Source organism: Rhinolophus sinicus, chromosome 14 (genome assembly GCF_057876585.1).
Source record: "Rhinolophus sinicus isolate RSI-liver-muscle chromosome 14, RSI-T2T, whole genome shotgun sequence".
Classification (NCBI taxonomy): Eukaryota; Metazoa; Chordata; class Mammalia; order Chiroptera; family Rhinolophidae; genus Rhinolophus; species Rhinolophus sinicus.
In genome coordinates this window covers 159,998,717-160,024,464 of record NC_142514.1, presented here as the reverse complement: position 1 = coordinate 160,024,464, position 25,748 = coordinate 159,998,717, and the positions used below count along the sequence as shown (strand labels likewise).

Here is a 25,748-nt window from a genome sequence, read left to right as displayed (position 1 = left end):
CTTCAGGCAATTCTCAATGATGATTGTTCTGTAGTTTAGTTGTAATTTTAATATGGTTTTGGCGGGAGGAGAATAGCATTTGCCTACTCTGCCATCTTGACTGGAAGCCCTCTGATGAAAAGTTTTAAGATTTACTCTCTTAGTAACTTTCAAAGATCCTTGCTGTTTTTCCTTTTCTTTTTCTTTGTGTGTGTGTGCGTTTTCTTTTCTTTTTTATTTTCTTTTTGCCTTTCCTTGCTTTTTTTGTGAGTATACCTCTAGCATGAAGCTTTTCTGCAAGCCATTAATCCAGTTAGTTCAACAAAGAACACATAATTCTGTTCGCTGATTTGTTGTTTAACAAATGAAGTGCTCTCCAGGCTGTTTAAATACCTTAACAAAACACTTAAACACATGCCTAGACAAAGAGAGTTAGGATTTGATAATATGCTGTGAAATATGAATTTAGAATGTTACTGAAAGAAAATATATGCTACACTGAAATCTCTTCACATAGTCCAATGTGTGCAATTCATGGGCAAATTTGCATTTGGGAAAGTATATTAATGTCTTTTACTCACTTGAAACTAGATCCTAACTCTTACATTCCTTTCTTATTTAGATGTATTTACAATACTTTTTTGTTGTTGTTGTTCTTAACTTTATAGGATTCTATAACATTCTTTTTCTCTCATGATAATTTTTCCAATTAGCTCACAAAGCTCTGACTGCATTTTTGGCATAAAGAAGGTAACTCCTATTCACTGCATATTTTAAACAGCGGGAGAAGAAAGTTAACATACCCTTTGTGTAAAGCATTTGGGAAACAATGATTTGTGAGTTTATTATTTGTCTAGCCAAATCTGAATTTCTCAAAATACTCTATTTTTTCCCCCACTTTGAAGAATATTTCATCTTGAGTATCAAAAGCCACTAAAAAATACTTCATCCAGACATATGTGCTTAATTTGCCAATGTAGGAGAGAATTTTAATTTTGAGATGCTTTTAGATAGATAAACTGAAGATATAAAAGCATCTCAATGGAAGAGTTGTTTTACTTTTTTAATAAATTACTTAAAAGGGTTAGGCTGGCCCATTAATGGTTTAAAAAAATTGATAAACACAGAGCTCTGAGGCTGAAAGCCTTCTCCTGAAGGAAATATAAATGGAAATCTGGAACTCATTTGTTTTATAGTACATTAGCATGACTTGGTTACTTTCATGAGCCTAATCAAATATACATATAGTATAAGATTTTCTTTGTATTTCATCCCTCTTTAATTAATAAGAGAATTATCATTATTGACTGCCTTATCAATAAAGGATGTTTAAAATGTTTTTCACTTATAGCTTATAATATTTGATGTATTACTAAGTTCAATAACATTAATGATAAATGCCAGGCACACAAGAATTGTGACATATCATGTGAATATAATAATTTACTTCTCAGTGAGGTTGAAAATAAAAGAAGTCATTAAATGGAGATTATATCTGCATAATTCTGGATAATGAAGATTTTTGTTTTATATTTAGAGAAACATTTTTATCTATCACTTTCTTTTATTATAAAATATGATTATAAAATTTTAAACAATACAGAACTATGTACAATTCTCAACTAATGTTCTCTCCTTACTCCTCTGTCCCCAAATTAATTTGTCAGGAAGAATCACAGTTACAATGTAGAGAATATTTTTTGAGATTTTTAATGTTTATATAGTCTTATGTGAAGGTATGTCTACAAACACACTCACATACATACACACATTTACATATACATGACATATATTTAAGTACATATGTATATACAAGAAATGAGATCATAATACATATAATTCTACAATTTGCTTTTTCACTTATACCGGTATTATGAAAACCTTTCCATGTGTGCACACATAGTAATACCTTGCTATTCTCAACTGCTGATATTGAAACAATGAGAATCTGTTTTTTACCTATCAGTTTGGTAAAATTGTAAAAGATTGTTAAGGCTTGTCTTTAGGTGGAGAAACAGGCCCTCTTATATCCAGTAGGGGATATAAATAGGGGACGTAAATAGTGATGATCTGAATGGTTACAACAGCTTTCCTGGGTGTTTCGGCAGAATATAACAAAGTTTTAATATACAATGCCTTTGGCTTAGAAATTCCACTTCTAGTTTTCTAGCTTATAGAAATACTTTCTTATACACATAATGATATATGCAAAGGGATGTTTATTGTAGCACTTTTTTTTTTTTTTGAGACTGAAAACAGGCATTTCTGAGGGCTTTAGAGATTGTTTTTTATTCCCCCACCCTGCCATGAAGCATTTTTTTTTTGTTTTGTTTTGTCTCGCTACCATTTCTTTTTTTACTTTTTTATTTTTCATTCCCAGCTCCCCACCTCCTCCCTTTTGGAAACCATCAGCTTGTTCTTTATATCCATGTGTGTGTCTCTATTTTGTTTTGTTTATTCATTTGTTTTCATTTTTTAGATTCCACATATAAGTGAAATCATGTGGCATTGGTCTTTTTTGGTCTGATGTATTTCACTTGGCATAAACACTCTCTGAATTAAAAATATTGAAAAGGTAAACAACCTAATGCTTATCAATATAGTGGACTGGCTAATATAGCTCAGATCTATTTCTCATATTGCGCCACTTGGCTGGGCTCCAACTGTTCTAGACTCGGCTTGGCTGCAGTTTGTGAGTTGGGTTCATGTCTACTCCACCTGTCTCCCATCCTCTGAACCAGTGACCACCTGAGGCACATTCTTCTCATGGTGAAAAGCAGGAGTGCAAAAGGGCCAACGAATCCACTGAAGTGCCATTTAAGGTCTTGATTACATAATGTCTGCCAGCATCCCATGTACCAAAGTAAGTCTGATAGCTGAGCCTGACATGAATGGCTAGGATTTGTGCCATTCTCCTCCCATCTATGGAGAAGGTCTAGGGGGAGAAAGTGACCTTTTCCAAATAATCAAACGACAGCTAATAACCTAAGTATTTTAGACAGATCCCACAGGTTTCCATTGAATTTTAGGTACAAAGAAGTCCAATCCAGTCTAGTTGCACTTAAAATTTCAATATCATATTCAATTTACTGCTTATATCCTACTCTTCTGCATCCAACTTCAGCTTAACCCAGGGCCAGCACACCTGCAAAGATCTCTCTCTTCTTTCTTTTCCATTTCTTGGTCTTCAAATATGGAGAAGATGGACTAGGGCATCTTACCATTTGTTTTTTCATTAGCATTGGGTCTTAAGCATCACTTCTAAGGAAATGGAGAAAGTTGCATTCAATTTCATATTGATTAGCATATGTAAAACTGGGATTTCCAGTTAAGAGCAGTTGTGCTGCTAGGGAAATTGTTATGCCGGCAGGATATAATTTGAGTGCTCTGGTAAGGTCCTGTCTTGGTTAAAAATGTACACTTTTAAAATTCTAAACTGATCAGAGCCTAGGGATCAACATTGTTTCCACAAGGACTGAACTAAGAGACCATCTTAATCTCTTGTATTATTGATTCAGCTGTCTGGCATCCTGTGTTTTGGAATGCCAAAACTGGGTGGATCAATGGAACCATCCTGAGATGCAAGGTGAACAGATAGATATCCCTTATACCCACCACATATAGTGCCAGCTGTACCCCTCCCAGTAGTAACATTGTCATCAAAATAAGGAAATCATTATTCTGTTCGACACATTGTGAATCATATTATTGACTCCGAGCTAGACTTCTGGCTGCTTATCATGAGGGGAAAGAATAAGGGTGTTGGAATCAAGATGACACTTTAATCCTCATCTGCTACTTCCTAGCTGTGTGACCTTAGGCAGTTAAACTCTGTAAGTTTAGTATCTTCATCTGAAAACTGGGAATCCAGTTAACTACGTGATAACATTATTGTGGTTAAATGATCTAAAATAGATAAAGCTCTTAGCACTCAGTAGTTGCTTAATAAATGGTTGCTATTATTATTTAGAAATGTATGAAAGCAGATAACTGATTTATTACAACATATACAGTACTTGCTTGGCTAGAGAATATCTGCTACTATCTCCTAATAACTTAGTCATATTCTGCAGAAACTTGATTTTGTTTGAAAAACTCACTTTTCACTTGTTCTGATTTTTAAAAACCTGCAAATAATATTGATTATTTTTTAATGTATTTGATTCTAATCAACCATCTGGCAAAAATTAACAATAAATAAAAGAAAAATGCTACATTTTGTGAAGCAAGGCCCAGGAAAGTTGAAAGGTGGTCTTGAGTAACAACTAACATATACTGACTTTCAATGTTATGATTGTTTCCATTTTTCATTATTGCCCTGTATTCATTGCAATGCACGTGTGTGCACACATGGACACACACACACACACACACACACACACTACCTCATTCAGTGTCGTTTCTCCCCAATAGTTTCCAACTGAAGGATAGATTGTTCTTTGTGTAATGTAGTTGTTTAGTGGGCATCCAAGGATTCAAGCATAATGAGGGAGCACCACACATGGCTTTGCTTAGGATATGATGTTTATACTCCAGCAGAATCAGTACATCAGTCCAGGGAGCACATGTGCCCTCGCATCACAGAATTTGTTACTTATGTCCTATCATTATCATGTGATATTCCAAAGTCATTTTTGATCTTTGGCATGTGTCTTCATAGGAAGCAATCTGGTACAATGGAAATAGCATGAGATTTGGATCCAGTGGTGGAAATCACCAGCGGTTCACCCAAATCCACTCTTCCCAATATCAGCCTCCCTCATAGTTAAGTGTGATCCCATGACTTAATTTTCTCTAATGCAATTTGAGTAGGATTAATGAGTATCATTCTAAACCTGGCCTATACAACTCCTCCAGTGTATTCTTCCATGTTCTTTCTTACACATAATGATGAAGATCTAGAGGGTTATGGAATCACAAGATGGAAGGAATTTCGACCACTCTGTGACCACATAGAGGACAGCCACTCCACTGACTTGAATGCTGCTCCTGGGACCCTTGTGGGACTAAGTAAACGTCTATTGTGTTAAACCACTGAAAGTTTGGGAGCTACTTGTCATTGCAGCTTAATGAAACTAACACATGATCTAATAGATGTAGGTCCGAATCTGATATTTAATTTTTATAGGATACTTAGTGTTGGGCTATTCATTTGTCCTCTTGGAGGCTGTTATTTTGTGTGAAATATGGGTATAATAATAGCTACATCACAAATTATAATTAGGATTTTAGGTAAGGTATGTAAACCACCAAAGTTAAGCTATGAGACCATTACTTTTTTCCTTTTATTTTGGACCGAGGAGCACAGGATTAGATTAATCATAATCTTTAGTTATGCAGGACTCTCATCACTGAATGGTTACCGTTGTTTTGTTTATTTATTGGTTTATAATTATTTTTTACTTTCAGCAATACAACAAACACTTGAGTACTCACCACTCAATATAACAAGTAGAATATTGCTTGAAGTCCCTTTTGCCATTCCATTATGAGGTAGGTCAGAGTTATCTAGCATAAGCAGATGTCAAACTATAGAAGAACTTGGTGCTTGGGTTATAGGGCTTTTCATCTGTATGATTAGGGATGCTCTAGCTCTGCTGCCTTTGTGATCAGAGGCCAAAATAAAAGAGCAAAGTGACATAGTAGAAGTTTTAATCTAGCCCTATTTTGTTAGTTGAGTGTTCTTGGAGGATAGCACCAGCTCCTCATTTGCAGTAATCAGGAGGTCAGGTTTCCAATCTACCAGATGTATGATGATGTGAGGGAGGGAGAATTTGCTCCGTGACATACTACACGTGTTTGTGGAAGCACCATTCCGTCTTGGGGCCTAATAAGGGGGCTGGAGTCTAAGCCTTGTGGTTAGAACTGACAGTCTTTGAAGTTTTTGACCAATGCTGGTTTCCCTGGAGCTTTGCAGGAGGCCAGCTCCTTTTCTGAGAGAAAAGCCTGCACTGGCTTGGTCTTGGAAAGTTAATCTTTACCCGTTTCAATCCTGTTCATCTGAATTCTTTCCAACACTTGGTATTAACAAACATTAGTATCGTTATTGTTTTTATTATTTTGCCAATCAAAATGATCTGAAATAGTATGTTATGTTGCAATTTGTGTTTTCCAGATATCTGATCAAACTGAATCTTATCTTACTGTGTATGTGTGTTGTTCCCATGTGCTTTCTTTACCTGAAAATGTTTGCTCATTTTTTTGATCATTTGTTATTGCTTTAGTTGTTCTTTCCTTATGATTTCCAAAGATTCTTGAGATATTGTTATTAATTTTTTATTGGTTACACATGTTGAAAATATCTTCTTCCAGTTCATAACACATATTTTTATCTTCTGATAAGCAAGTGGTCTTAATTTTAATAGAGTTCAATTCATCTACTTTTTAAACTTATATTGGCACATTTTGTGTTTTAAGAAATCCTTCTCTATCTTAAGGTCAGAAAAAAATTCACCCAGTTTTTTCACTAAAATATTTACTTTTGACATTTAGGTCTTTAATCCATCTGGAATTGATTTTTGCAGGGCAGGCAGAAATCCACTTTTATTTCTCCTGTATGGATAACCAACTTGTGATGGCCTTTCTGTTACATCATTTGTATTTTCTGGGATTTGGATTTAATATTTTACCTGGGTTAAAATCATGCCTGGCACAGAATGGGCCACATAATTTCTTTCCTTAGACAGGCAAAGTCTCCCCATCATTACTCCAATGTTTCTCTTCTCACCAATACATTTTTTTTTTCTTTTTAGTGAAACCGTAAGCTTTGTTTCTTATACTTTTTTAGCAGCAAAATTATTTGATTTGCTTTGCTCTAAACCATTTGTCAAAGAAGTTCTTTCAGGGTGATTTTCCTGGACTGGGCCATATAGTATTGCCCCAAACCTTTTTTGTCCCTGATCACAATCAGTGACTGAAGGAGAAGCATGTGTGCATTGAGTATCTCGTCTCCCTCGGTGGATAGCCAGGACATTCAAGAGTCACTTTGAAGAAAGTATAGGTTTGAGTGTTCTGCAAAGTTAGGGAAAGACACATTAGTGTGTCAAGAGTGGAAAGCTGCTGAGATGGTATTGTGTGCATGGCATATGTAGACTCAGTAAAAGTGTGGGGAGATGTTTAGTGAGTTCTGTGGCCTCACTGACGAAATCCAGATCTCTGTGGTTAGCAAGAACTAGTGGCTTCCAGCGATGGTTCTCTCCAGGGAAATAGTTTTATTCTCAGAAACAAGTAAAAATATTACTTGATGAAATTGGCATATAGTCTTGTTTTAGTAAATTTTTGAGCCGCATAAATACTGGCCACTTAAAAAATAAGTCTATTCTTATTATTTTAAAAATGTATCTTAGTGAATAAGTTGCTTAAGAAGAAGCGTTTCCTAGGAACACAGCTGCAATCTCTCATTTTTATTTAACAGACATTTGCACAACTGCCAACTTGAATTGATCTAATGTTAGATAAGGGAGGTACTATAGAAACCCAGTAACATAGAGAGAAAACATTTTTGTTTTTTCCAGAGCTTCAAAAGGAAAAAACCCAATCCATGCTATTCTCTGCAATTTCTATTCAGCTTACATTCCTCCATCTGATTCTGCAAACCATTGTTACTGTTGAGTCAGTCTGGCTAAACCAGAGGTCCAAACTACACTGCCATCCTTTACAGCTACTTCATGATGAAACACCCCCTGCAAACATCGACAATTGCTTTGGAACAACATTTCCCTTGCAAATTCTTGACAGAACTCCTAGTATCACAGTTAGACATATAATTTGTCTAAGAAGTGTTTAAATAAGGAGTTGCTGAAATCTTATCTGTCAAGATTCCAGAATGTAATCTTGTGAATACAATTTTCTGAATGGCAGTAAAATATTCTAGTTTTATAATTGCTGTGGGTCTTAGAAAAGCCTGCTTAATTCATTTCAATTCAATTCAATTCAACTATAGTTGCTGAATATCTAACACACACTAGGTCCCTTATATAGAATTTATTTAGCAACTATTATGTACAAGGTACTGCTGGGGGAGGTGATGAAAACCCATTTTTGCTTCTTTCATGAAGAGACTAAACACTTCTTGGCAGCAAGCAATAAAAATCCCTCCGGCTACTTTAAACAAATGGATTTAGTGGAAGGATTTCAGGGGGTCATAGAATCATAGAATTATTTTTATCTCATCACTTGTAACACTCATATGAGCAAACGGCCATATAAGCAAAATTTATGCAACTGCTAATGACTTGAATGTATACTTGTCATTATGTATTTGTCCTTATCACCATATGTTCGTTTGTTAAAGATGCATGACAAAATAAATATCATGAGTTTATGAAAGCAGTTCTGACTATATGCATCCTTGTTTATGCCTTTTAGAAGCTAGATAAAAGAAAAAATGAGGAAACAGGAGCAATGGTGCATAAACATTATTATCCTTGAAATAACCTAAGAAATATTACCGAAGAACTAATGAACATGTTGTAGAAAATTATCCTTTTATTGTTTTCATCTGTGAAGAATCTATTGCTTTGTACTATCTATTAAGCACTTACATTTGGTTTGTCTCAGAGCTAATGAGATAGATATGAAAAATTGAGTGATGTGTTGAAATATTCAATATGCTGTCATTGGCAATGAAGTTGGGTTAGAGAAATCTGATTTTTACCGCAAAATAGTTACCCAGCCAAGGTTTTAAATGCAAGATATTTATTGATAATGTCCTCAAATGCAATAAAAGCATTATAACATTAAAAAAGACAATAAGGAGACAAAACTTAGGAATAATAGAAACCAATATATTATAATTTAATATTATGTAATATAATATAAAATTATGTAATAAATTATTATATAAGATGTATAATATATGTAATACTATGAGACATAATGTATTATATATTATATACTTATATGTATGTATAAAATACATATATCAATCTAAAATGCAGGGAGCTTGGACCATTTGACAAATATCTCTAGCAGGAACTAGCATTCTATATGCTGGTGATATTAGAGTGACTGCCAATCCGTCCTTCCCAGTAATAAGAAAGACTCCCACTCAAAGTCCCCCAAACATCTGATTGATTGAGTGTGGGTCACAGACCTATCCTGGCTGAACCAGAGTCTCATCCATAATTGGAGGTGGGTATTTACAAGCCAGGAATTACCCTTCCAAAACTTCAGATATAATGAGGGAGAGGTAATTCTCCCCTCCAAGTTAGGACTATTGAGAAGAGGAATAATGCTGGGAACTGCCTACTTCATGCAAGGTGGGCATTGTTACGTTACGTAAAGATGAAGGAGAATGAGGGCAGAGTAGGGCACATTATGTTCAGAGATGAATTAGAAGACTGTTATGGTTGGTGAGAGATGGAGTAACAATGATGTGTCCTCTAAGAACACACGAAGTGAAAGAACACAAAAGGTAAAATACGATGGTCACATGAGAGTTAAACCATAAAATTAATACTTTGGTTTGATTGGTTAGAGATAGGCAAAGTTACATAAAAGAAACAGAGTGTTGTCCAGGCCAGTAAGATAGGACTGAAACCTGATTTGAAGCATTACCTTATGTAAAGAAAATGTGTATCATTCAGTAGGGATGTTGGCCAGCAGAGAAGAAGCAGAGAGACACAAGTCAAAGAAGGGAGGGCCCTGATTAGATGATATAAACATCCATTTCTCGTAGGCAGATGCATCCTTATCCTGGAAACAGATACGCGGGTATCATTAAGCAATCCAGTCACCAGAGCTGACTACCAGAGATCCAGTTCTTTGCTCACCAATATGTCTTCTGATAAATTGGTTTTCACAAGGCTTTTCTATAGGGAGAAAATGTGCAACAGAATGATACTTTCCAACAGTTCTATTTCTCTTTTCTAATACATGCTCTGGTTTAAATATCATGTATTTGCATCCCAAATATAATCAACTCTGAAAAACTGCTAAGGCCAAGTTTATGGGTAATTTTTGAGAAATGAGTCTCAACGAAGAGACAGTTGGCTAAAGCCAGAATGCAGAGGGTTAAGGCATGAAAGTGTTTTAATAATAACACTCCTTTACACATGTGTAGTGTCGTATAGTTTTCAGAGCATTTTCACCTGTATTACATCATTTGACTATATTGTGAGGGAAGTAAGAATTTCAAAACCCAATTGAAAGTAGGGATACTGGCATTTTGAGATTATGAAATTATGTGATTTACAGGTAAAAAGTGGCAGAGAGAGAAGTATTCCTTCTATCATTCCAGTGTTTTCCCATTGGTCTACACTTTCTATAATTTCTTCAGCATTGTGCTAACCACCATTGGATGTCAAATGGTGAATGAAACACTGTTCTACAAAGCTGTATTACATAATTTATTTTGTATCTAAGCTTTAGAAGGGGTCAATTAAGTCATTCACTAATCCAATCTAAGCACTAGAAATATAATAGAGAATTGGCCGATACGATTTTTCCCTTCATCAACCTTTCAAATCTGGAAGGTATTGGGTATCTACCTTCTGTTTGCTTCAAGGACAAGGGGCTTGAAATCCAAATTATTGAATGTACTGTCCCAGGGACTTTGTATGCATTATTTCATACTCTCAACCACTTTATTAGGGAAATTTGCTAAATCAAAATCTTTTGAAGGGACTCTCAGCTCACATATAATTAATTTTCCAAATGTCTCTTTCCCTGGGTAAACTATAAACTTCATGAGGGCAATGGCTAGGTGTCTTACCCATGGCTGTAGTGTCAGAACCTGACATTCCATGATATTTTTTGAATTAAATGGAAATAATTTGTCCTTTAGAGATAAATAGTTAAATAAGGTTCCCAATTTCTGGAGGTTGTAAGTGGTGAATCAAAGAGTCAAAGGTCCAAATTTATTCAGTGTCTGTGTTTATTTGTTGCTCCAATCTTGTCTCTCTGTATACCGAGCAATGGTATTTTTCTGCTCAAACTAATCTCACAGTTTTATAACCATGAATTTCCATTTTTTTCATGCTAGCAATTTATCTTTCTGTTAAAAAAGCAAAAACTAAGCTCTAAACAAAGACTAAATCAAAACATTGATTTAAAGAAAAATTTAAAAACAGAAATACAAGGTGCAAATCTGTATGTATGTATACTAGTAGATTATGTATTTATATATGTAAATTACATATATAGATATATATCTTTATGAATGTACATATTTATGCATTTATATATTTTAATTTACCTATGTACATATATATGCATATGAGGTCGGACAATTAAGTTCAAAAACTCGTTCTAGAAAAAGTGCTACACATCTCATTGCTGAATATCACTATGGTCACCTTTGAAGTACTCCCCTTGGGAAGCTTTGCACTGATGCCAGCACCTAGTCCATCCTTCAAAGCAATTTTGGAACTGTTTTTCTAGAATGGCCATCAGAGCCGTCATCGTATTACCCTTGATGTCCTGAATGTCATCAAAGTGTCTTCCTTTCAGTATTTCCTTTATCTTCAGGTAAAGAAAGAAGTCTTTGGGGGCCAGATCAGGTGAGCAGGGAGGGTGTTCCAATATAGTTATTTGTTTACTGGCTAAAAACTCCCTCATAGACAGTGCTGTGTGAGCTGGTGCATTGTTGTGATGCAAGAGCCATGAATTGTTGTCGAAAAGTTCAGGTCATCTAACTTTTTCACACAGCCTTTTCAGCACTTCCAAATAGTAAAGTTGGTTAACTGTTTGTCCAGTTGGTACAAATTCATAATGAATAATCCCTCTGATAGCAAAAAAATGTTAGCAACATCGGTCCAACAAGTTTGCGAACTTAATTGTCAGACCTCATAGGTATATATGTATATATTTATACATATATTTGTATATATTTATATGTATATATTTATGCATACATATTTATATATGCATTGTATGTGTACACATGTGTAAAAAACCAACATTTATGAAACACATGAAAGTATAAGGAAGATAATAGAATTATTTAATTCTCCCACAACTCCCAATATGTACTTTGCACAGACATCAGAACTGATATCAGCTCCATTATTTCCTATTTTCATTTTTATTCTTCTCGCTTTCTGATTTTCATTTTCTTATCTTCACTTTTTGGCTTTAAAGGAAGGGTCTTGGCTACTTACTCACCAACTCATTCATAGCCCTGGAACAACGTGCCTACGACATTCTGGTTTTGGGGTCACTCAGCTTTGGATCTGCTCTGTTTTCCTTTCTCCCAGCAAGATCTTTCCATGTTTCTCTCTTGCTGCCTTTGTGCTTTAAGGACTCTTGTTCTTTCTCTGTGTAAAGAAATTCTGAAATGGACTTTGTGTTTAGGAAACACAAAGTACTCTTTTAAAAGTTGTCCTCACATTTAGAAAGAGGTGTTCTTCAAATTGAGAAAAAAAAATTTCCCTCTAATGTTGATTTCTAACAGAGGAATAGAACAGATTCCATATCTTATTTTCTTGAGCAATTTTTGTTAAATTAATTTTCTTATAATTCAGGGGATTCCTTGTGTAATTAATTAGTAGCTGGATCCTCAAAGGTCGCTCTAAAATTATTTTGAAAAATATTCTATACTCTGTCACTACAGAAAATTTAAAGTGATAGTGTCACTTATATGAGAATGGTTAATTGAACAGTAAGATAAAAAAAAATCCCTCCCCTACTTTCCTCCTGGAAATGACATGTAAAGATTTTCTTTTTTTAATCAAAACAAATGTCTTCCTTGACTTCTCTCACCAGGTCTAATCCCTTTATTACAAACTCTTATAGCAACTTCTACAGCTCAGTTATCTCATCTATTGTAATTGCAACTATCCATCTATTCACTTAGTCTACAAATATTTATTGAACATTCTGCTCTGTGTCAAGCATTGTTCTAGGCTTAGGGGTTACAGCAGGAAACAGTACAGACCAGGTCCTTGCTTTCACAGTTTTTCTTCTATTGGGGAAGGCAGACAACAGAAAAATAAATAAAATGACTTTAGGTAGTGATAAGAGCTACAAAGAAAATAAAACAGGGTAATGTGATACAAGGAAAATGTGGTGGCGATCTACATTAGATGTGATGTGTTTTAGCTAGCTATTGCTATATAACAAGTGACCTTCATAATTTGTGATTTAAAACAATGGCAATCTAGGTTTCTCACAATTCTTTGGATTGACTGGGTTCGGCTGGGTGGTTTACCTGTTTCACATTGTGAGATAAGGTCACTCACAGGACTGCATTCAGCTGGGAGCTCATTTGGCCCTGGCATGTCCAACATGCCCTCTCAGCTTCTTAGGTCTCTCCATGTGGGATCCTTCATTTCAGTAGTCTAGCCCATGTTCTTCATTCCTAGGGTGGCAGCTTCCAAAAAGCAAGGGTGGAAGCTGCTAAGCCTTGTAAAGTTTGGACCCAGAACTGGCATAGAGTCACTTCCATCATAGTCTGTTGGTCAAAACAAGTCACAAGGCCATCAGAGTCAAGGGGAGGGAAGTAAATACCAACTCCTGATGAATGAAGCAGTATGAAATTTGTGGCTATCTTTAATTTGTTGAAAGGTGGATGATTATTTGATTCCTGACTCTTTTCACTAGAATTTAAGCTCTAAGCAAGAAGGAGTAATACCTATTTTTGCTCAGTGTTGTTACATTAGTGTCTAGCACTGGTACCAAAAATAAATGATAATGTTAACAAATGTCAGGAAAAGATGAGGAAAGACAATACTTGGTTCACTACCTCCTCCCCAGCTTGTAGTCATGAAAGGCATTGGTAGTGGACCATACAGCTCTTTCACCTTGAACTCTGATAGGCCTTCACATCCTGCTTGACACAGCAATCCAGGTAGTCTTTACAAGTCAGAGTTTTCATGTGTTATATCACCGTGGACAGGAGCCGAGGGATAGCGTTAGGGAGGTACAATGAGCTGGGCCTGGAAAGACATGTAAGATTTGGAAAGGCAGAATAAGGGGATTAGGCCTCCACTAGCCTAGATGGTTCTTTTCGATGAATTAGTCCTTCTCGAAAGATGACTATAAAAGAAAAAAAGAACCAGAAAACCCCCCTACAATGTTCTCCTTTTGGGTGCATACTTCCCCTGGGGTTGTGAACAGAGAACAACTTGTATGTAAAGCAAAAGGAACCTCTTTCTCCAGGCAGATGCAGTCCTGAGCCAGAGAATGTGGCTTGATTTATGGCTCAGATGGATTGCACAAACTTTCCAGGAGTAGAAGGTGACTTTGAGAGGGTGTTTGGATATGAGCAATTGCAGGGAAAGATAAATGAAGGTTGTGTTTGCTTTCTTCATTTTCAGCTCAAGAGCTCCTTTTTCTTATAAGCAGTGGTCTTTCGGGTTGAAAATTCATAGCTACAATTCTTTATTTTAGGACCAGTTGATTCTATCCTGAGATCGGTTGGGTTTACAATGATGACTAGCAAGCATCTAACAATGATTATGTTTCCTCCATGTCAAAACCCCAAATGAAAAATGAAAGTGCTAATTAACCAGTTGTTTTGTCTACATCATGCCGAGCTATTAGTTAAACTAAATCAGCATTTCTCACTCCCTTTAATTGTCTTGCCAAAGTTTAGGGTAGTCCTTAATCAATGGAAAGACCAGAACTCTAGCCCCATTGTCTGTTTAAGCCAACGAGATATATTTAGCCTGTTGACAGATGCTTTCACTTTTCAACCAGATGTTGGGGCATTACAACCATAATAATACTTAAAACATATGAATTTGTATCCGCATGCCTGGAGCTCTCTAGTATTTGTATATTCTAATAGGTTAGACAAATTTTTGTATTGTAAATCTTTCTAAAATTCTATTTTCTTCATGCTTTTAATCCTATAATACACCCATTACCTTTGGGAAGAATCTTAGCCTAATATTCAAGATCTTCAATTGAATACCATCTCCCTTTTTTCCCACTACTCCCTTATGTTTTACATAGTTTCTCCACATCAGCACTATTGATATTGTAGTAGATAATTATTTGTCACATGGACTGTCCTATGCACTGTAAGATGCCTAACAGCATCTCTGGCCTCTACCCCTTTTCTTTCATGTCATACTCTATCCCCTAATTTATGTAGTTCTTCCTCTTTGACAACCATTTTTGTTGGTAAGTGGGGGGCATAATGTGTCAGTGCAGTTTTTTCCTTTCTACCAAGAGCCAGGAGGGAGATAGGAGGCCAAACAGGCAAGGGGCAGGAGAAGGTTTGCTGACTCATTTTGATCCCATTATGTTCATGGGATCTTCATACCTAAGGAAATAGTGTAACATACATCCTAGACCATACACCAAGCTGGATTCTTTCATTTGGTGTTCCTCAGAATCTGTGAGATAAGGACCATTTTACAGAGAAGGAAACTGAGAACCAGGGGTCGTCAGTCATTTACCACAGATAACCCAGGTGACAAAAGGAGGAGAGATGATTGAGTGGCAGGCAGGCTATGTCCAAGAGTCCCCCCTTACTACTGTTTCAACGTGCAGGAGATATTATCATTGAAACGGTTTGCTTTGGTTTCATCTTCCTGTTATTAAAAGATGGATCATCTAACAGAAAAAGCCAATTGAATTCCCATCTTCCTCATGTATTTCTATTCCAGGACTTTCGTTCGCCTCTAATGACTTTCTCAGGCCTTCTTCTTGTGAGTGAGACCATCCAGGCCTGAGCTCAGCCCAAACATGAAACTTTTGGGAAAGAGTTAGGAAAGTCTGTTCAGCTGTTTTTGTAGAGGGAGGGGGAAAAAAAAAAAGATATAAAGTACCTTTTCTCCTATTCCTCAAAATAACTTAGTGCTTAGACTTTCAAATTAGCATGTGGTCAGACCTTTATGAGAAAGTCTAGAATTTGTTGGAAAATACTTGAATTTAAGACTCTTCCCTCCTCTTCCTTTCCTGAGCAGAGCTGTGAGTATGAAGAGTACTGCTCATCAGATGGTTGGTGAACAAGTGATAGAATGGGTGAGGGTGCCCAGCACAGAAACCTGGTCAGCTGTGTCAGCTTTCAATTCTCCTTTGGGTCTTTGTCATTCATTCCTCCTCTGATGCTCTCCCCTGCTGTGTCTTCTCCAGGTTTGCTATTCGTTTGATAAAAGTCACTTACAGGTGCTGAGTTTAGCATCCAACCGTGGGTTCATTCATTCATCCATTCCAATATGTTTGTTCATTTCCTACAAAGTGCTAGACATGGTGCCTGGAATTTTATGTGTATTATTGTACTTATTCACTCCAACAACCCTATGAGGTACATGTCATCATCACCGATTTACGTAAAAGGAACCAATGTATGGTCAGAATATGTTAACTGTCCATGGACATTAATGTTGTGAGTGCAGAACTTAAACTCAGCCTAGAGGTTTGTCTGTTTATAAAGCCCATGCTGTTAACTGCTGTAACCAAGGTTTGCCAGCTTTCTGGTAAAGTGGAGCTGGCAAACCTTGGTTATTTTTATGTCGTAGGAGGAAGGGCTGGAGGAGTTGGGGATAGTGACCTGGGCCGAAGAAGCTGTCAGGTCTTTGATTAACTTCAAGTGGAAAAGGGATAGATGGAGCTCTGGATACCTGAACAGGGGAAGCCACATAAAGATTTCAGTTCAAAACATGGAAGGACTTTCTAAGAGAGAGAACTCTCCAACACATGAACTCACTCCCCCAGAGAGAGGCAGTGCTCCATAATTGGAGGAGTGTAAGCATGGCCTGTGTAATGACCTGGTGAGGCTGTAATATCAGAGGGAGGATTCAGGCCGCTGGTGAACAGGTGACGGGGATGAGCTTGACCCTCTGGGTTGTGATTCTGTGACTCACTGCTCTCAATACCATGAGTTTGTATGACCCAGAATAAGTTTCTTCACCTGTTTAGACCTCAGATTCTCCACTTCTGAAAGTTATTTATAGTTCGACTATTCTCAGACAATGTAGCTATCAGTTCCCAACTATAGGTAGGGCTGTAATTAAAAGTACAGTTTCATTGCTATTTTAGCATGAACAGAGGTTAGCCTAATGTTGAAATCTTAGGTTTCATGCTCAGGTTGGCTGGCTCGGTCCTGGAAAGTTGAACCTGTAATCAAGGTCTTCTTTTGCTATTTTCCTCGTTTCTTTCTCAGTGAAATCCAAAGTTTGTTTTACTTATCTCCCTGGGTCATGGAGGAATAACTCTATCCAGATATTCCTGCATTCCACATATAAAGACTTCTTGGTCCTTCTAGAATTAGGGTTCCATTAGAGGACAGGATGGGTCAGACACCGGTAGCCAGAGATGGGATGGTGGCAAGGCTGGAAATCAGGGAGCAGGAAACAGAGGAGGACTGACACAGGTATCAGGTGACATTTCAGAAAGGCAGGTGAACAGTTTACAAGTAGCCCTGGTGAAAGGTTGTTGCAAGAATTACCTGTGCTAAATGTATGTGACATGCTCAAAATAGTGTCCTGGTCACATAATAATAACTAGTGTAAAATAATAACTAATAATAACTAATAATAATAAGTAGTATAAAAATATTGTTGCTTGCTTTATTATTATTGTTACTACAGTTGTTATCCTCTGAATCTAATACAGCAATTGCACATAGTAGGTACTCAATAAATATTTCTTGAATTAATAGAAAAATGAATGAATTGCCCTGAAATAATATATATTTTGAATATATATGTGTATATACATATATATGTAATATATTTCAAAGAGGCAATTCATTATATATATATATGCATATATGTATATATACATATATATGGAGTGAATAAGTAAAATATATATAAAGAATGATTGAAAGGCTAAGTGCTAGCTGCACGTTTTGGAAATGGTAAGATTTTTACAGAGGAAACGGGAAAGCCCTGTAAACCCTGACATCCTGTTAATATTATGTTGTTATTGTAACTGTCGGTCCAGATTTTTCACTGCTATTCTTTTTTATGGTGAAACTCTTGGAAGTTAGAGGTTCTATGGAAAATGTGATTATGGGATAAGTATTTACCATTAGTGTGGCCTTTGCCAATTTCTAAGCCTGAATGAGTTTTTGTTTGAGGCGAACAGTTAAAAATTGTTCTATTTCTGAAGTTTTCCAAGTGACCAAAATACCTCTGATTAGAAAAGAAATACTGCTTATTCATTCCTTATATTTATTGCTAAACGTATGCACATATTAGTGTTCCCTGAGCCAAACTGTCTGCTTTTCTGCTGAACAGGGTGTCGTCAGGTCTTTTCTGGGCGTGTGTTGTCGGGATCGCTGTGCCTTATCCTGAGCCCTTGTTCCACTGAGCCATGGTCTCTTCCCTTGCAGCCAAGGTTGAGGTTGCACGGGGAGAAGCAGGCAGGCTAGAGAATTACCAAACTGTTTCTCACTTCAGGAAGTCTGCACAGTTACATGCCAATATCCCCAGGTTCTCTCAGTGAAGCCCACTTACCTCTGAGCTGAACTGGGCTTGGATCAGCCCAGTCTACCAACCCTGGCAAGCTCATGACCGGGAGACCCCAGAGGACTACCAAGAGTTAGGGATAGTAAATCACACATTGAGAGTCTGGCGTTACAGAAAGAGGCCCAAGCTATCATCATGCTTTCCATATTGAGATCACCAGAAATGGGGTCTGGCCTTCATTCTTATAGGCCTAAAAAACTAGACTTTCCCAGGGGACCCAGGACTACATATTTAATGCTCAATTAGTAGTAGGGATTAATATTCCTATTTTCTCTCATTTGGTAGCCCTGCTGCCAAGTTTTCAGAGTTTTCTCACTGTAGCCACCAAGGTGCTGAAATTCCTGAGTTCCTTTCCTGTACTTCACTCCCATGATCAAGACATAAAGCAAAGGCACTGCTAACATTGGGAAATAAAGGGGAAGTGAGTTTGCTAATGGTTATTTCCTGCTGCAGCATCCATTCTCTTGGCCCAAATAGGGAGGAATGTTTATGGTGTAATCACTTACATGCATAGGAGCTTCTGGTATTGAATGAAAACAAACGTGTCGTGTCTTTGGATTTTGAGGTGCCTGCCTAAAATGGGATGGTCAATACTGGTTTGCAGGACACACGTAGAATGTCTCAGGCTTATTTGAAACACATCTTTCCATTTCAAGAACACACAAGGTGTCCCTTCTTAAAAGAGGGTCTTTGATGAGCTACACATGACTAGACTGGGTGAGAATAGTGCCACTTACTTTGGCTCAGTATTATAGTATAGCCCACTCTGTAAATTGGCTTATCAAACCCTCAAAGATCCCTGCAAACTATGTCATAATTCCCGCTGTACAAAGGAGGAAACTGAGGCTCCAAAAGGTGACACAATTTGCTTAGGTTCTGCAGCTAATCAACTGCAGAGACATGATGTGAATCTGAACTCTGCCTCCACTTCCTCTGCTCCTCACGGCAAGAGGAGAGGGAGAGACAGAGAGCAAAGCAGGAAACAGGAGGGAAAGAGCTAGGCTAAGGCAAGAAGGAGCAGGAAACCAGGGCAAGAGAAAATAGACATTTGGAAGGGGAGGCAAAAATACACCTCAGAACAAAAGAACCCACTAGGTTTTCTGCTCTTTATAGTTTAATTCATAGTAGACTCATGTGGAAAATGTTAGTGGTTGACTCAGTGGGACTGCCAGTAAAACATACATTTAAAAAAAGTTGAGGGGAGCACCACGTTTGCTTGGTCTTGGAATGAGAGCTGGGCAAAGATCAAAGCAAGAGAAGACGTTCAGGAAACACATTTCTTTAACTGCATGCAGGAGGGAACTTTTCACAACTGGAAAATGCAAGCCATTACTGCCAACTCCAGAGCACGGAGGCTTTACCTCATTAATCATAGCTGTCAGGTTCCTTTCTGTAAACAGCAAGCTGTTGACACACAAAATATCTTCTGTTTTTCATGGAAAAGCAGAAAAAAGAGATGGTGAAATGTACAAGTCGACGAAGTAAGTGCTTGTTAGTGTCAAAATAGGATGCTCTGTGACTCTACTGAATACAAAGCAATGCAAAATTTTGAAGCCATTGCAAAGGCTCAAGAGAAAATTTTTTATATGTAGATATAGCTCATCTACTTAAAGCACCCATGAAAAAACACACAGACTAGAGATACAATGATGATGCTAGAGAGTAGTAATAGAGCAAAGGTGTCTAAACTAGTGCAGTCACAATTTTTGTGTAATAGTCAATCGTGTGATGTGTTCCTGTGGTTTAGTGCAAATCTCCAGCTTCATAGGTCTGTCCATTCCATGAAGTAGGGCAGACAGAGCTAGCGCTGGTGGGCTGGAGTTGGGGTTTTGAGTCAGAGGGGTCAGTTGGGGTCCATAGATTGCCTAATGTAGTCAGAACAGCCAAATCCCATTCAAATATATCCAGCTGCCTTGGCAGGGGTGGAGAGGGTGGTCAGGAATCCGAGGGGAGACATTGCTAACATCAAATCCAAAAGGCGAGGCAGAGAAGAAATGGAGCCAAGAGAAGAGTCCGGGAATCGGATCAATGCAGAAGAAGGTTGGGAAGAATGACACACATGCTTCTGAGACAAAAGCAGCAATGGCACATATTAGTAGAGGATTGAGATCGGCTCCTGCTGTCTTCACCACGGCCACCTCACACCAAGCCTCTGTCATCTCTCAGCAGTGTGACCTGGCAGCCACCTAACCACGTGGCCTTCCTGCCTCCACTTTTGCTGCCCTACAGAGTGGTCTTTTTGTGTGGATATCAAGTCATATCACGCCTCTCCTTAGACCTTTAGTGCACTGACATTAGAACAATACTCAAATGGAAATTTCACAAATAAAATTTGAATAATATCCAAATGTTATGTATTAAGATCCAAATATACTAATATATTTATTAATATCCAAATATATGTTCTCCTTAGTCCTCCAGTGAACTGAAATTAGAATATTATTCATTTATTTTAATGATGGCCATCTAGTTCCTGCATTACCTGTCCCCAGTTCTCTCTGACCTCAAGCTTTTTAATTCTTTCTCTGATTTACTGTTTTGTTTTGTTTTCTCTTCTCAAGCATATAAACTTGTCTCTGCTTGAAGGACTTTTTACTTGCTGTTCTTTTACCGAGAACACTATTTCCTCTAATATTTACGTTCTTGGCCTCCTCCTCAAAAATTAAGGTTCTGTTGAAATATCTCCTACTTACTCAGAGAGGTTTTCTTTAACCATCTTATGTAAAATAGTACATATCACCGCCTAACATTTTATTATATATACTTTAATTTATTTGCTATCTTCCCCCACTAGAGGAGTCCTAATGAATTCATTAAATTTTCACATTTAAATGTAAGATCAAGGAGGGCATGGCTTTTTTTCTGATTGCTGTATAGTAGAACGTACCTGATATATAGCAGGTAGTCAAAAATGTGTTTTGAACGAATAAATTAATAAATGAGTGAAAGGCAGACCTGCAAGGAAAATGGTGCCTGGACAAGGCATCATTAAACCTGGATTCAGTCCTGACTGACTAACTTTTATAGCTGTGACTGTTGGGCTACCAACTCCAAATGGTGAATGAATTGTCCTGACGGTTCAGGACCTATAAACATGTGTTATGATCAAATGTGTTAATACAAGTGAAAGTACTTGGAAAATATAATATTTAGCAAGAAAGCCAGTTGCTCTTACGCAAAGAATCAGTGTGACACATATAGTTGTAAGGAATTTATACTTCACCCAACATAAAATAAAGCAAATAAAAAAGTTGAGAGGAATTGCGTTTAAATTTTTTCAGTTAAGAAAATCACATAAGGAAAATGTTCATTTCACAGGCCATTTATCTTAGGTCTTAGAATAGGAAGGGAGTTAGAAATATGTGTGGTCTCTTGCCTTCAGAAAGGAAAAGCATCGTTAGTGGTTACAGGGAACTACAGGACTCAGACTCTGCCTTTAAATCTTAACTCCATTCCTGTCTAGCTGTGAGATCTTGGGTAAGTCCCCTAACCACTTTGTGCCTCAGTTTCCTCACCCAAAAAGTTCAGAAAAATGTCGTCTATTCGAAATATAATCCCAGGAGGATTATATAAGCCAATGCACAGAAAACACTTTGAGCAATGCCTATTCAATAAATATTAGCTATTATTATCTTTATTTTCTAACAAAGTGACTGAATTTCAGAACATTTAAGAGACTTTCAAAGTTGCACAGCTAATGCATGGTGAGGGAAGATCTAGAACCTAGAACTTCTGCCTCCTGAAGCTCTGTAGATAGATTTAAGGATTTAAAAACGATTCATGCAATTAAGTGTATCAGCCAAAATTGACATTGGATGCAAAACAGTGTACTATTGTAATAGTTGTCTAAGGAAAATATACACACAGATATGTATGACAAGTACTGAAAGAACATAAACCAAAATGCAAATAGTGTGTGTATGGAGGGGAAGTTTGAGAATATGAACAATTTGTGTGTGTGTGTGTGTGTGTGTGTGTGTGTGTGTGTGTGTTTTGCTGTTTGCCATTTTATTAGAATTCAGCAGGTATGGCTTATATAACCAGAAAAAAAATGTTATTTAAAACACAAAAGAGCAACAATAATAACAGCAGCAGTGACACCTGATATCTCTTGAATGTGTGACTATAACAAATCCTTATTTTATTTATGCTGCTTTACATTTTCCAGACAAATCTAGTTTAGACTCTTGCTGAGCCCCTAAAGAACCTTATACATGTGCCAATTCCCCAGGCTACCACATTCTAATTTTGTGTTTAGGTATCAGTTTCCTCACTATTCCTATCTAGGCACCTCATAGGGTAGCACTTCCAAAATGTTTGATGAATGACACACCCGCTGGGATCCTGACTCTGGAAATAGTGTTTCTAAGGACCACCCCAATTCCAGAATTACTGAGAGGATTCATAGGCTCTCATTCTCTACACTGGTGAATCATTGTGCATTTCTGTATTCTGTTTCTAACTTTGTTATGTTTCCAGTTGTTTTTCCTTTTACACTGAAACATTTATAAACCACATTTAGTATTTATATTTCACACCCTAGTATTCCTTATCAAGAAGATTTTAATAATCATCCTCTGAAAAATGTCCTAAGGAAATTTGATCATACTACTCTTTCTAGGTTGGTTTCATATATTTTCATGGTTTTCATGGACATTTTTATTCCTTATTAAAATAGTTCATAATCTAAGTTTCAGATTTTCCTTAGACAGTTTTGAGCCTGTTTCCTTAGTGGCGTTATAAATGAGTTTAAAAGGCAATGAAAAGTACATGAACCAAGGGACAGTCTCTTGGTGCTGCCATCCATGACACACCTACACGTGCCAGCTTCTGCAAGTGCGGCTTTGGTGGCCGCTGAGGCTGACATGGCCTGGTGATCTTTGTCAACAGACTCTAGAGAGACAATATCTATCGAATGCTTTGAAGTAGGTATATGGAAGTTTTTACATGGCTTAGTGGCATCGAACAATGCATTACACAGAGAAAGAGGAATTCTGTAAACAGAGGAGCTTCTGACAGACATCAGTCAGACATCTAAGTGTTGTAGGATGTAAGCTGACTGGCCTATAGGCGACATCATTTGGAGTGGACAACTGGTGGCTCCAGTGGACCCCTACCCTCTACATTCTTCTCTTATTTGATCATGCATCTCACTAGATAATCATCAGTTTAAAACATGAGAGCATAGTGAAGTATAGAAGACATCACATAGTCTTAACCTTGGGAAAATGACGTAGGCTTTCTGGGCATCAGTTATAAAAATAATGATAATAGTAATAATAACAACTAACATTTATTGAGGATTCCCTCTGTGTCAGTACTGTTCTAAGCACCTGACGTGTATTCATTCCTTTTATAAAATACCTTCCTCACTAAGGGAAATAACTCAGGCAAAGTTTTTAGCACAGGGCCTGACCGAGTTCTCAAAGAAGTTATCTATTTTTATTGTTATTATAAATAATAATAATAATAAATGTATTACTAATCAATGTACTACTCCACATACAACTCTAAGAGGCTTTAAAACATTTTGGCTAGATGAAGTCCCAAGGCTTTGTAATATCCCAGAATCACCCACAACCTAATTCAGTGCCTGATATATATTAAGTGATAAGCAAATGCTTATAAAAATAACAATTATGCTAAATTAGATGGGTGTTTATTTAAGTAGATTTCTCAGGGAAGAAAGTATGTCGTTTCCTTCAGACTTTCAAAATATTTCATGGTCTAAGAACTAAAGAACCACTACTTTGAAAGAGGATTTGTCATCGTGTGAGTAATGAAGTCCTAATAAGTGTAATTGGGAAGCGGGGAGGACAGATCTCAGTGAAGCTGGCTTTCCACCCTGAGACGACGTGGTAAAGCCTTGTGATGCTAGCTTCTGGGTTGGCCATCCAGGATGGTTCCCTCACCCCACCTGGAAATTCCCTCTTGCCCTCTGGGGCCATTTATGTAAGCCGCTGTGGGATTACTGGATTATGTAAGACTCTATGGGATTACATAATCCCACAGAGTGGACAGATAATTTCGTTCTGGTTTTGTAGGATCATAGTATGTGAGCACTGGAAAGAACCTCGTACACCATCTATTTCAGCGTTTTCAAATTTGTAGCAGATGTATCACCATTCCTCATTCTGCACTCACGGAAGACATCTCTAACTGGGGACAGCTCTCTTTACATCTACCTGTACCTTTAAAATCCTTCTTAACATAATACTGTATACAACCGTTACTGACTACTTTAAATTAGCATGTGTTAGGAAACCCTGTTTTCCATTCAGATCACGTGCCTAATATCCTGCCATTACAGTTGGGAAAATCGAGGGTGTGATATTTAATATGTCTATGGATTCGATTTGAGCACTGTGGAGTGAATGGTACGAAAGTTTTGAGATATGAAGGGTTGTGATTACAAATTGCAATCATCTAATTACCAAATATTATCTCCTTGCCTCTGCTGTTACTTATTCCTCCTCTTTCGTAGACTAAAGAAGGAAACACTTTTGAATGATCTTTTACCTTCTTCCTACACAACAATCTAGAGGCAGCTAAAAGCAGGCCACTAGCTGGTGTAAAGAAATTACAAATGATTATTTTAAATATTAGTCCAGATGTTGTTCTTTTTTATTTTAAACAATAAGGTAGTTATCCAAAGGTTCAGGCCTCAGGCCACTCGCTCTCATCTATCAGCATCCTTGAAAAGAGCAGTGTGGGAAAGTCCTGTACTTAAATCTAAGAGACCTGGAGCTATCATAACCAGCTTAGGACCAGCCACTTTCTGGGCCTCGGTTTCCCCTACTGCAATAGAAGGATTTTGGACACTGATTAGAAATGGAAAATGGTATTTCTATGCATGGGAGAGAAAGAAAATGGCTCACTGTTGAAGAGTAGATTATGAGCATTTATTTATTGTCCTCTGTGTGTGTGTGTGTGTGTGTGTGTGTGTGTGTGTGTGTGTGTGTGTATCTGTCTGTGTTTATGTGTGAAAGGGTATTTAAGTGAGGGTGAGGATTGGCCAGGGAAAGACATGAAATAAAGTGCATTTCTACCTTTTTAAACCATTAATTAAGTAACACAGACTTGGCTTCAAATTTACTCAATGTCAATGTAGTTCTTGACTGGAACCGTCCCTCTGCATTATGAGGACATATCAGGTCTGACCTTGTCATAAAATTTTCCAGTTGATTCTATGGGAAAAACTGGAGAAAATAGTAGTTTTCAGGCAGACCACCAGAGATCAAGTTCTGGTACGGCCTATATTTCTTTTTATTTTTTTTCTTTTGAGGACAGGAAGGATGGCTAAGGAAGGGAGGATTGCCTAATATATAGCTACCCTCCTGCCTTTATCATCTACTCTAACTGGCTTAAATTCCATTTTTCTCTTTCCTTTTGCATCGCCTC

General features: G+C 37.2%; 1 long non-coding RNA gene across 2 annotated transcripts in view; it reads left to right on the top strand.

Moving 5' to 3' along the window:
• The window catches only part of LOC141572250 (uncharacterized), a 415,695-nt gene that overhangs the window by 214,975 nt on the left and 174,972 nt on the right, over window positions 1–25,748 (top strand). The gene's annotated exons all lie outside the window — the stretch shown is intronic.